Below are 13,319 nucleotides of genomic sequence, written 5' to 3'. Positions count from 1 at the left end.
ACTAGGCAGGGATAAGATTAGCTCCCTAGCCACTGCCAGTGGACCTGTAATACTCAGGGAATGGGCCTGCCACCCTTGCTCCTCTTGAGAAAGAGGAAAAGATTCACCCCCAAAACAACTTTCCCAGTGGCCTTCCAAGCTGTCCCAGAGCCAAATGTGTTGCACTTCTGCAGTAGAAATGCACCTGAATGTGGCCAGTCACCCTCAGGGGGATGGCCCCCCACTGACCCCACCCTTGGCCCCAACCACCTACTGCCACAAATCCCAAACTCTAGGGGAGGAAATAGGAGGAGGGAGGACAGGTGAAGGGATCATTGGGAACAGGGACCAGGAAAGATCTGCTGGGCCACCGACACAGCCAGAGATACCACTGGGTTGAATCATCTGTGCAGACTCCACCTGTTTACATCATAATGGCTTTGCTGCTTTCTTGATCCCTCTATAAAGTTTTCATCTTTTTCTTACAGTACTTGACTATTGGTATCCTGCCAGCATTTAGCCTTAGAAGGAACTTAACTCCCACTCTGGGCTGCACGCCCAAGGCAACCTGATTCCAGGGAGACACAGGCCTGGGACACTAGTGGCCACTTCCACCCTCACCCAATCCAGAGGCCGGGCAACAATCAGAAGCCCTTGAGGCCCCCATGGGCAACACTAGACTGTGGACCTTCTGCCCACCAAATTTCGGGGTCCCACTTGCCATTACTGAGGGAAATCTGGTTACGTTCCTTTCCTCCCCTGGCCAATGTCACTAAATTCAGCATGTCTCTACATCTGACCTGAGGTCACATCTCAGAGGGCAGAGGGGAATGGAAGGTGGGTACACGCACACCTGGTGCACACATGGACAGAAGGGGCTCCCAGTCACTAATCCATGCATGGCTAAGAGAGCCCACAAGAGGGACAGAGAGGCTGGTGCAGGCTCCAGAGGAGGACCTCCACATCTGGTGGCATACCAGGCCAAGCCACAATCAAACACCTTGGCCTTCACTCAAACACAGGGCGGGGGGGGGGGGGGGGTGTCACACGATGCTGCACATGGCCTGAGACATTGCAGCAGGGAGGGAAACCCAGTGGTAGACCCCAACTGCCAGACCCTCTTCCCACACCACCCAACCCTCCTACATGTCCCCCTTGCAGCTGTAAGACATCCCAATGAGCAATGAACACCAGACACCCCCAGCCCTGGGCTGGCAAGCATGAAGTGTGGTATGGCCACAACCGAGGGAACAGCATGTGGTGATGAACAGAGAGGCATCCCACACATCACTGCCAGCCACACAGCCCTGGGGCACAGCCATGCACAACATCAACATGAGCCACCCACCCAAACAGGGCTCACCAAAGAGTGGGGGAACGTAGGGACTCCGTATCACAGAAGACCTGGTCAGGGCTGACTGGATGCATGGCAGACAGGGCCAGCATGAGCTCGCTTCTCTTTGCAGGCACCCCAGGGCTTTATCACCCTTACCTCCCACATGGCACAATACCAAGCAGGCAGTAGTGTCACGCCAAAGGGAAACTGGGCATGGGTTGGGGGCACTATGGCTGTACTTATGGGGACTGAGGGCACAGAAACCCTCCAGTCACCACCACCCCCACAACCCCACAAAGGCACACAGCATGAGAGGGTAACTGATCACGGGATGCTCAGGCAGGTAAAGAACCCAGGCCACCAGTGTGTCTGAAGTGTCAATGACCATTGATTTTATCCTGCAATGCACATTAATTCTCAAAGCTGCCACATTCTAATGAACACAGGAGCCAAGTGATCCACTGCTGATTTTACAAGCCCTTTTTATTTTGGCAGGGTCCCCCCAGAGGGGAAGCCTACCCAAGTATGGCATATCCCCTGGAGGGGTGCCCCTGCCAGCCACACCTGACAAAAGTCAGAGCAGAGGGCAGAAGTTTCAGGACAGGGAACCCAGCCCAACCCCTGGGGTAGACTCTGATGCCCCACCAGCACCCTGGGGTCCCCACCAGCGTCCCCAGACAGAGAGCATGTGTGCACACAGTGTGGCCCAAAGATGCAGTGTAGATCTCTCCCAGCGGTCACAGTGTGGCACCCAGTGTGGAGGCGTGGTCTGTGGGAAAGGGGACAGGCTTCCCAACACCCTTGGGCCAGACTTTCCTGACACCAAGGCAGGAGGGTGACCCTCAAGGGCTTTTAAACCTCCCTCCACACCTGGGTAATGCAAGGTCCCTAGAAAGAGGAAGACAGGCAAGGCAGGGTTGGGGGCACCCCACCGCCCCTCTCTCACCACTGACAGCCACACTCCTGTGGCCACCCAAGGGAAGCAGACCTCAGCACTGCAGGCCTGTGACAGGGACCCACCAGGCACTATCCAACCCCTTCCCAAGTCCTGCTGCTCTCCAATGCCACCCCAACACACTAATGCCCATACGCTCCTTTCCCCTCAACTCCCAGGCCTCCCTGCACCCACCCCCAGGTCTTACAACAGAGTGGGAGCTATAAAACAGGAAGTGGCACACAAGTGAGCAGGGCATGAGGGGAATACAGACAGACAGGCGCAGGCCCAAGGTTCAGAGGGCAAGGAGAAACGGGGCGCAGGATCAGAGCTGATGACCAGGGAACCAGCCCAGTGTGGGCAGCAGCAGGCAGTGGCAGCCCCATGGCAGTCAAGGCCCTGCGAGACCTCCACCACTGCACCACACAACGCAAGAAGTACTGAAGTCACCATGTGGTTGGTCACAACTCACAGGGGTGACCAGGCTAGAGACAAAAGTACAGGGGGCACAGCCCCCAAAACCTCCACCCACCTCCCAGGAGAGACATGCCAGACATGCCTCATGGACAGGGGGTCCAGGAGGAACAGGGGGAGACCGGCAGGGAAAGGCAAGAAGCCTTCTCCCCAGTCCCTTCACACCACCCCGTCTCTCCCCGTGTTGAGTCAAATTAAGACACAGGCTCCACTCCTTGTGGTACTCTTTCATCATTTTAAGTTTCAGCTTTGCAACCATACTCCCCCCAGAACCCAGAAACTTTTGTTTTCCAGAAGCTGCCTGGCACGTCATGGGAATAATGCCACCACATCACCACTCAGCATCACTTATGGTCAGAACTATGACTATCTGGTCCTCTTTGAACCTCCGACTTTCATTCATGATTAATGAAAACACTTGGCAAATGCTTTCACTCTGGTACATCTTGCACCAGTCCACGAATTTCACCTATAGTGGCACAATGTGACCATCCCACGTGTCTCTTAATCATGGCCTGTTTTGAAAACCAACAAAATAAGACCACAGTTCCTAGCTCTAGCATTCCAGGGGATCAGACCTGCTTTGAACACTCAAGTTTTTTTCAAAGTAAATGCTTCTGGTCCCACAGACACTCAGCTAGGAACATTGAGGGAGCAGCGAGAGGCAAGGGGCAGGGGTGGGCAATGACTCACTGTGTGGTGCACCACTGCCCGTTCCCAAGATCCAGCTACAAGCTTTTCAACTGCAGCATTAGAGCTGGAATTACTGCTTGCCCTCCAAGGGATCCTTGTGGAAGGATTTAAACTGGGCCCGTTCCATTTATAGGCCTTGAAAGGGTCCTGTTGTATTTCTACTTTCCTGGGCCAGGGGTGTGTCAGCTGCACGCCTGCTACCTTTCTTGGATGTGGTGGCCATCTATCAGGCTCCCGCTCCAGACTCAAACCCTGATTCCCCATCACCCATTGCAGCCATGGTAGGTATGACAACTACCATCAAATGCTGATCAGGCAGGTGCTTGAATGAGTCACCAGCATGGTGGAGGGTGTGTGATTGGCACGAGTTACCTAGTGTCACCAAAGCCAATGGCGCCTGCCCCCCAGGGAGGGTCATGGGGAGGCTGAGTGTGGTGGTTTGGTCTGATAAATGCATGCATTCCCCCATGAAGGTGATCAGCATCCACTGGCATGTATTAGCTCTGAAATTGCCTCAGTTATCCAGGTAGGAGAGGAGCGAGTGACCAAAGGAACCATACCTGATTTAATGAGCCATTCAGTTTCACACCCACGCATACCTCAGCATTCATGCCTTAATCTTTGAGAGCAGCGTATGCTACTGGCAGAAACAACCAGGTAGATGGGCACACTGCAAAGAACCAGAGGGAGATAGCCAGCTCTAAAGCATGTGGAACACAGGGCACTGGGAATCCAGCAGTGGGTGGCAGCACTCTCCTCAAGGTGAGGGAGGCCAACACCCTGCCCATGGTCTGACCGCCTACCCTGCCCAGGACAAGGATGGCTAACCACCCACAAGCAAACAAAAAGGCCTTGGTGGCATCCCCAGGCACAGTCCCCCATTGTGGCATGGAGTGGGTCTGGGGCACCAGGCAGTCTCCTCAAGTCTAGCCAGCACATCCTTGCTCTTGTGTGGACAGGGGGCAGTGCGGCTATAGTGGCCAATCACAAAAACTAGCTGGAACCCAGCTTGCACTCACATTCAGGAGAGCCCACAAGAGCCAGGCAAGTCAGGGACAGCAGTCCTTCACCCATAATGCTGCCAGCTGTCCAGGGCAGCAATGGACATGGAGAGGGGCCATGGTGGGCCCAGGAAGCAAGATGCACCAGGCCACAGAACTGAGGCTGGCAGAGTGGACAGATGGAGAGAAGGCTGGCATTGAGGATAGGCACTGGGAAAGCAGTGGAGTAGGTAGGCTGAGTGCTGCTGCAAGGAGTCTGGGGACGTCTAAACAACCTGGACACAAGTCAGCTACCAGGGCACAACACCAGGTCTCACTGTCACAGGCCTCCAGCAAGGCACAGCCCAATCCATGCACAACCACAGGCTATGACTCTGGACAGGAACAGGCAGGACAGCTGCTCACAGCAGTGGGACAGGGGAGTCAGGATGCAGCATTCCACCCCCCCCAACCCCAGCACAGCATGGGGGAAGCACACATACATACAGACACACAGCCCTACACTGGATGCCAACCTCTCAGATCCCTGCCCTGACTCAGAGTGGGGAGGCACAGTTTAGTTTAGACAAAGCGCCATGCTCAGCCCCACCACAGGGCCAGCATACACTTCACAGGAAGGTGAGGGGCTCTGCCCACATGTTGTGCCAGTTGCAGCCGTGGCTACTGTATACTTTGGAAGGGCAGAAGCTGGCGGGGGGGTTGTCTAGCACTCCAAGGCTGCCTCTCTGATCACTAGAGACTTTCTCAGCAAGGGCACATTTTCTCCTACACTCATTCTCATCTCACAGTCAGGCCAGCAGAAGCACTTCAAGAGATGGCAGGACTGGGCTGCACCTGGGGTGTTTGTGGTATGAGTAAGCAAAGGGTCAACCTGAGTATTTATGGTGAGGACTCTGTGCTGCCTCAGGCTCACCTGTTTGTCACATAAGAGGGCTTTTCTGAAGTCTGACTGAACCCCTTCTGCATTGCCCAGCCTGCCACTATTGGTCATGTATCCTGGCAAAGAAGGTACTCATGGCATTCACCTTGCCAAGTCAGTCCCCCCAGCACAGTGAGGATGACCACGATGAGGTACCTGTCCCACTTTTGTGCCCCCTTTACCTAGGCCCCCAAGAATGCTACTCACAGGACACACCATCACAGTTGTGATACAAATGGGAAACAGCACTGCTTGGCTTTTAGCACCTGAGGTACAACCTGGACAACTCCAGGATCACCACAGAGAACAGGTGACACAGGTTCACACACCAAGGGGGGCATGCTGCACAGGGCTCTCCCCAGGACAGGGAAGGCCACTTGCAAGACACACACCAGGAAGGTGCAAAAAATCATCTGTTGTGTCAAAGGTTCCCCAGCTCCACTGATGACCTGAAGCAGAGGACAAGAGACTGAGGTCAGGCTAGATTCTGCACTCCTGCCTTCCACACACCACCAACAGGCAGTGGGGAGAGGCCAGGGGCCCAAGGGCAGGACAGAAAGAGTGGCCTCCTTTGCTTCGGAATTCCAGTACTCATCTTGTTCAACTTAGGCCCAGCCCTGGAGAGTGTGACCCCACCACCAATCCAGGTGCACGGAATCCCCAACGGGGAGACCCAGCGAGACCGTCACCAGCAGAGCCTGCTTCAGCCTCACCAGCCACATTTTCTCAGGTGACAGTACCCAACAATCCTGAAAATTTACATCTGATACATGGCCTGACACCTATGAGATGGAGTTCTCACAGTCACAACAGGGTAGAGGACCCACACTGCCTGGCCTCACTGCCCTTGGGTTGCCAGATACCAGAGACTGAGTATGATGCAGGGTTGGGTCAGCTGGAAAAGCACCTAAGAGAGCCAATGCACAAGCCCAGGCAGACAGCTCAAGAAACAAGGGCAGAGCCAGGTGTAAAGTTGTGGTCAAACCCAGAGCCCCACGTACGTCCAGAAGCCCAATGTCCCTGGCAACAGGTACTGAAGAAGACTGCGCTTATCTGGTGGCAAACAATGTCCACATTAGGTGAAAAAATGACCACGCCCAGCAATGAGGCCTACTCACAAACTGCAGGGGGACCTCCGGAACCGCAGTCCAGCTACTGGTCCCCAGCACCCCGTCACTGCCAGCTCCAGAGCTCTCAGGGCCATCTCAGAGTACTGTGGTGACAAAGGGGGTAGGGGTGGGGGAAGGAGGACATAAGGGAAACAAAGTGGGCCAGGTATGCCCTCTCCAGTTTGCCCAAGTGGGCAGGTACCGGTCCATCCAAGTCTCTAGATAGGCGCTTGGGGAAAATTCTGCAAAGACGCCTCTGACGACTGGGCCCCAAGTGGGACCGTGCCCAGGCCCTTGCTACCCTATCCAGGTTCTCTCATGGCCCGGGGCCATCCCCACCTACTGAGGGCGGCTCTGACAAACCCATCATAAAGAATCCAACCACCAGGACTCAAATGTGCCCACCGCTGAGCCCATTGCACACTCCATGGGCCACACAAAGGTTTTTGCCTCAGGAGCAGGAAGTGTAGAGGGAGTGGGGAAATTAATAAGGTTGACACAGAACACCCGGGCCTCAGGCATCTGAGGGTGGGACACTCTCCCTTCCCCCCTCAGTGGCCTGGCTATCGTAGGGTGGGTCCATGCAGCCTGTGGGTCGATGGTGGATACTGGTAGACCCGGCCAGGTGGCCCCACAACCAGGCGGGAGCGCGGCGCCCATCACGCCCCCATAAGCCTGCACTCCCAGTCTCCGGCGAGAGCATGACACGCCCACATCCCTGTGCGACCAGGACAGTTGCTGCCAGCGCCGCTGGCCTCCGGGAACTCTTCTTCGGTGGTCTCGGAGGCCGAGTCCCATCCATCGCAAAGGTCGCCAGAGCTCCCGAGGGAAGAGACGATATAAAAGAGACCGCCAGATGGCGCCAGACAACCGGCGCAAACGTAAACGGGACAGATCCTGAACGCCCGGGGGTCGAGGACGCAGCGCTGGCCGCCCCAAAGCCAGAGCTTGTCCCGGGGCGGGTGGAGGGCGTCCGCCCCGGCCCTGAGGCATCGTCGTGGGAGTTAGCTCTAGGTTTAGCATGGCACATCACTGCATGATCCGACCCAGGCAGCAGACAGGGGGAGAGGGGGCAGGGGGAGGAGGCTGGGAAGATATTGGCTGGCGTCTGCCGCCGTGGAGACACACTCCCCACGCGATTCCCTGGCTCCGGAGAGGGAGGGAAGATGGGGAATGTGAAACAGAAACCAAACAAGTGCTCAAAGAACAACAATGCATGAGTCGGTTTTGATTCCATACTTTCCAACGGAGAAGGTCTTTCGAAGGCAGACGGAAAGCCCAGAAGCTAGAAACGAAAAGATACGCTAAACCCATACAAGTGGAAATAAAATCTCTCTCTGCATAGACCGTGACAAAGTCCAAAGACAGCAAGTGGGTGTGTGGGGGACACTGGGGAAAATACACCTGTGGTCATGAGAACATGGATTTCAACATGAGTTACCACAATAACAGGGGGGAAACTGTGTGTGTGTGTCAATAGCCATCCACTATAAACCGAGTTCCAGTACATCTATATAATACAACACTGTGTGTTGTATGCGCTTGAAATATGTTAAATGATGATGATAAACTGTAGTCCAATAAAAAACAAAACAAAACAACCAGCCAAACTCAAGTTGTAGAACTTCCAATGTCTGCCATTAAAAAATAAAAAAATAAAAATGGAAAAAAATATATATCTGATAAGAGGTTCCTATCTAAACTTCCAATGACTGCCATTAAAAAATAAATAGGGCCTCCCTGGTGGCACAGTGGTTAAGAATCCGCCTGCCAATGCAGGGGGCACAGGTTCGATGGCCTGGGAAGATCCCACATGCCACGGAGCAACTAAGCCCATGCGCCACAACTACTGAGCCTGTGCTCTAGAGCCCATGAGCCACAACTACTGAAGCCCGTGCACCTAGAGCCCATGCTCTGCAACAAGAGAAGCCACTTCAGTAAGAAGCCCGTGCACCGCAATGAAGAGTAGCCCCCGCTCGCCACAAATAGAGAAAGACCACGCACAGCGATGAAGACCCAACACAGCCAAAAATATAAACAAATAAATAAATGTATTTTTAAAAATAAATAAAAATGGAAAAAATATGTATCTGATAAGGGGTTCCTATCTAAAACAAACCAAGAACTTACACAACTCAATCTCCAAAAACCAAACAACCTGATTGGGGAAAAAAAAAATGAGCAGAAGATCTGAACAGACCTATATCTCACACCTCTGACAAACAGGGACCCCAAATGGATCATGCACTCCACATTCTCATTCGTCACACCATCTACAAAAATAAACTCAACAGGGATGGAAGGGAGACGCAAGAGGGAGGAGATATAGAGATAATATGTATAGCTGATTCACTTTGTTATACAGCAGAAACTAACACACCATTGTAAAGCAATTATACTCCAATAAAGATGTTAAAAATAAACTCAACAGGGATCAAAGAATTTGACCTGAGACCTGAAACCGTAAGTCTCAGAAGAAAACACAAGCAGTATGTGCACTATTTTTCTGTTCTTTTTTATTGATGTATAGTTGATGTACAATATTATATAAGTTACAGGTGTACAATACAGTGATATACAACTTTTGTCAATCCTAATATCCCTAACTATCCCTCCCCCCATCCTTCCCCCCTAGTAACGGTAAATTTGTTCTCTGAGTCTGTAAGTTTGTCTCTGTTTTGTAAATAAGTTCATTTGTATCATTTTTTTTGGTTCCGCATATAATTGATATCATACGATATTTCTCTTTGACTTACTTCACTTAGTATGAGAATCTCTAGGTCCATCCATGTTGCTGCAAATGGCATTATTTCATTCTTTTTAATGGCTGAGTAGCATTCCATTGTATATATGTATCACAACTTCTTTATCCATTCCTCTGTCGATGGATGTTTAGGTTGCTTCTATGTCTTGGCTACTGTAAACAGTGCTGCAATGAATATTGGGGTGCATGTATCCTTCTGGACCATGTTTTTCTCTGGATATATGCCCAGGCACGGGATTGCAGGATCATATGGTAGCTCTATTTTTAGTTTTTTAAAGAACATCCAAACTGTTCTCCACAGTTGCTATTCCAATTTACATTCCCACCAACAGTGAAGGAGGGTTCCCTTCTCCCCACATCCTCTCTAGCATTTATTGTTTGTGGATTTCTTGATGTTAGCCATTTTGACTGGTGTGAGGTAGTATCTCATTGTAGTTTCGATTTGCATTCTCTAATCATCAGTGATGTTGAACATCTTTTCATGTGTCTTTTGGTCTTCTGTATGTCTTCCTTGGAGAAATGTCTATTTAGTTCTTCTGCCCATTTTTTGATTGGGTTGTTTGTTTTGATGATATTAAGCCTCACGAGCTGTTTGCAAATGATGTGTCCAACAAGGGATTAGTATGCGCACTTTCTGACATCAATCTGAGCGAGATTTTCTTTGGATCTGTATCTTAAGGCAAGGGAAACAAAACCCCAAATAAACCCACCCATGGAACTCCATCCAACTGACAAGCTATGGCACAGAGAAAAAAAACATAAACAAAATGAAAAGGCAGCATGCTGAATGGGAGAGAAGATTTGCAAAATATATATCCAATAAGGGGTTCTTATCCAAAACAGACCAAGAACACACAACCCAACCTCCAAAACCCAAAAAATCCAATGGAAAAAAAATGGCAGAAGACCCAGACAGACAGTTTTTTTGATTTTGTTTTTGTTTGTTTGTGTGTTTGTTTCCCAAAAACCACATACAGAAGGCCAACAAGCATATGGAAAGATGTTCAGTATCACTCATCATCGGAGAGATGCACATCAAATCCACGGTGAGATATCACCTCACACGTGACAGAATGGCTATCCTACAAAAGACAACAAATAAGATGGGTTGGCAGGTGAGGATGTGGAGAAAAGGAACACTTGTGCACTGTTTCTGGGAATGTCCATTGTTACAGCCACTATGGAAAACAGTATACTGGTCCTTCAAAACACTAAAAAATAAAAAAAATTTAAATCTACCTTATGATCCAGGTAGATATCTGGATACTTTTCCAAAGAAAACAAAAACACGAAAAAATACATGCACCCCTATATTCATGGCATCCTTATTGACAATAGCCAAGATATAGAAACCATCTAAGGACCCATGAATAGATCACTAGAAGAAGAGTAAAAAGAAGTTAATGTTTATAGAGCTTTGCCTATGGATCTCCCTCAGAGAAGAGAGATTAGTTTTATTTCCTGTAGTTCTTACTAAGGAAAAAATTACGTGAATCCAAGTATCTGTCAGTCTCTACTTTCTGTCCTTCTTAGAAAATAATCAGATTAAAAGAAAAAAAATGTGAAAACTGTTTTCAAAGTGTATTTGACACGGTTATCTAGATTCTAGTAATCTTCCCAACTCTCAACAGTTTTGTACGTAAACAATGAAGAATTGTATATTATGATGTAATCAAGCATCAACTTTCTAAACTGACACAATTACACAATTGACACAATTACACACAGTCCTCACTTTGCAGGGTAGTTCAGGACCATAAAATGACCATGAAAGCTAAAGCTCAAAAAAGCAATCGTGTTAATCAATGGGAAAAATACAATTGTTCAATGATATTCAAAACTTTTGTCAAAACATTAAAAACCCTCTTACTTGCAATTAAAAATGTATAGAATATAAAAATACCAAAAATAGTGCTTATTTATTATAGTATAATTGAAAACATTTCAATGAAATCATCTTATTAATTTATAAAAAATATATTAACAGTAGTTTGTACAGTGCTTGCCTTATTTATGCAATACCTTTTTCTATGGCTTGATGAACACACATTCCTAAGTTAAGATCAACATTTTACCCTTTGGGCTTTCCATGTCCTGAAATATCTGTCAGTGTTCCTTGAATGGGAAAGTTTTCAGCAATGTCACTTCCCTGAGATGTCTTCAGCCTGTCCTTTTTCATGTTGTTGAGCTCTCGTGCAGTCAGTACTTCTGATGGCACATCTATAGCCTCATGCATGGTGGCAGCATTGTCATACGCATGCTTAGCTGTCTCCTAACCACATCTAGTGTCATTGTATTTTGTTTCTTTGCTTCCCTTCCCTTTTTCTTGGGCAACTCTTTTCAGCTTCATTTTATGGTGGAGACAAGGTGGCAACACAATTCCACCTGGAAAACAGATACACACCTAGCAATCAACAAAAGGCTCTGAAAGAGGACTGCTCACTGATCACGTTACACATTTGTTAGTTATGTAGAGACTGCAGACTGAACAGGCAGCAGCAAGCTTTGTACTTCATGCAATTACAGATGATAATTTGTGGAAACTGAAATATGAACCACATTGTTAGGGTATTGGTGTCATTTAACTAAGCTACAGTTATTGAACATTTTGCACACTGGAACCATGCAAAGTGAGACACCTCTTTCTCTCTCATTTTCTCCATCTGTATTTATATTAAAACATCTGCAGGAATGTGTTTTAGAATTAACACTGTAATGAAGAATTACTAGGCCAAGATCTCAGGTAGACTAGAAATCCAGAGAGTTGAATCTGACATTTCGAAACTGCCTTTGTAAATATAGGAGAGGCTAATGAGAGACTGACCTTCAATTTTGACAGATGCATAGAGCGAGGGGGACAAATGTTTGAATCCAGACCCAATAAGGCTGGAATGTTTGTAATCCCCTTTCCAGCAATTTGGAGTGGGATGCTGAACAAACCACATTATCAAAATAAAGGTGAACCAGAAATAATTACGCTCTTGTGAAGACTGCAACTCAACTTGACCTTTCTTGTTTCCCACAATAATCTCAGTTTCCAAAGTTGGATTAAGAAGATTCCAGATTGATGGTGCCCCCTGCCAAAGACCTAAAGAAGATGTTTTAGGCCTCAACTTACCTCTACAAATTTACAAAAAATAAAAAATTAGTTTTATTCTTTTTTTTTTGAAGATGTTGGGGGTAGGAGTTTATTAATTAATTTATTTATTTTTCCTGTGTTGGGTCTTCATTTCTGTGCGAGGGCTTTCTCTAGTTGTGGCAAGTGGGGGCCACTCTTCATCGCAGTGCGCGGGCCTCTCACTATCGCGACCTCTCTTGTTGCGGAGCACAGGCTCCAGACGCGCAGGCACAGTAGTTGTGGCTCAAGGGCCTAGTTACTCCGCGGCATGTGGGATCTTCCCAGACCAGGGCTCGAACCCGTGTCCCCTGCATTAGCAGGCAGATTCTCAACCACTGCGCCACCAGGGAGGCCCCAAAAAATTAGTTTTAGATGAGGTCATGAGGGTGGAGCCCCCACGTGCAAATTAGTGATGAGGACGAGGAAGAAGAGACCTTGTGAGAAAAGGAAGAGCTCATAGCCCCTCTCTACCATGTGAGGACAGAATGAGAAGATGACCGTCAATGAACCAGGAAGCAGCTCTTACTAGGAATTGACTCTGTAGCACCTTGATCTTGAACTTCTAGCCTCCAGAGCTGTGAAAAATAAATGTTTGCTGTGTAAAACAACCAGTCTAAGATATTCTGTTATAGCAGCCAGGATGGATGAATGCACTGTGTGTGATGTTTTAGGCTTCACCACAGGTAATTACAAAGGCTTTTATCTAACTGGCCTCATGGTGGAAGCTGCCCTCAGGCCCCTCTGGCCAGGCGTGCTCTTCCCATATTTTCTAAATTTATTTATTTATGTATGTTTTTATGTATGTATGTATGCATGTATGTATTTTTGGCAGCACTGGGTCTTCGTTGCTGCACACAGGCTTTCGCTATTTGTGGCAAGCGAGGGCTTCTGTTATTGTGGAGCATGGAGTCTAAGCACACGGGTTTCAGTAGTTGTGGCTCGCAGTGTGGGACTCGAGGGACATTGTTCCAGCTAATGATTAAGAACTCTCC

The sequence above is a fragment of the Aethalodelphis obliquidens genome, unplaced genomic scaffold, assembly GCF_003676395.1.
Source record: "Aethalodelphis obliquidens isolate GAN/ISIS:26980383/991018 unplaced genomic scaffold, ASM367639v1 scaffold27, whole genome shotgun sequence".
NCBI classification, from domain to species: domain Eukaryota; kingdom Metazoa; phylum Chordata; class Mammalia; order Artiodactyla; family Delphinidae; genus Aethalodelphis; species Aethalodelphis obliquidens.
Note: the sequence above shows the minus strand (reverse complement) of the source record.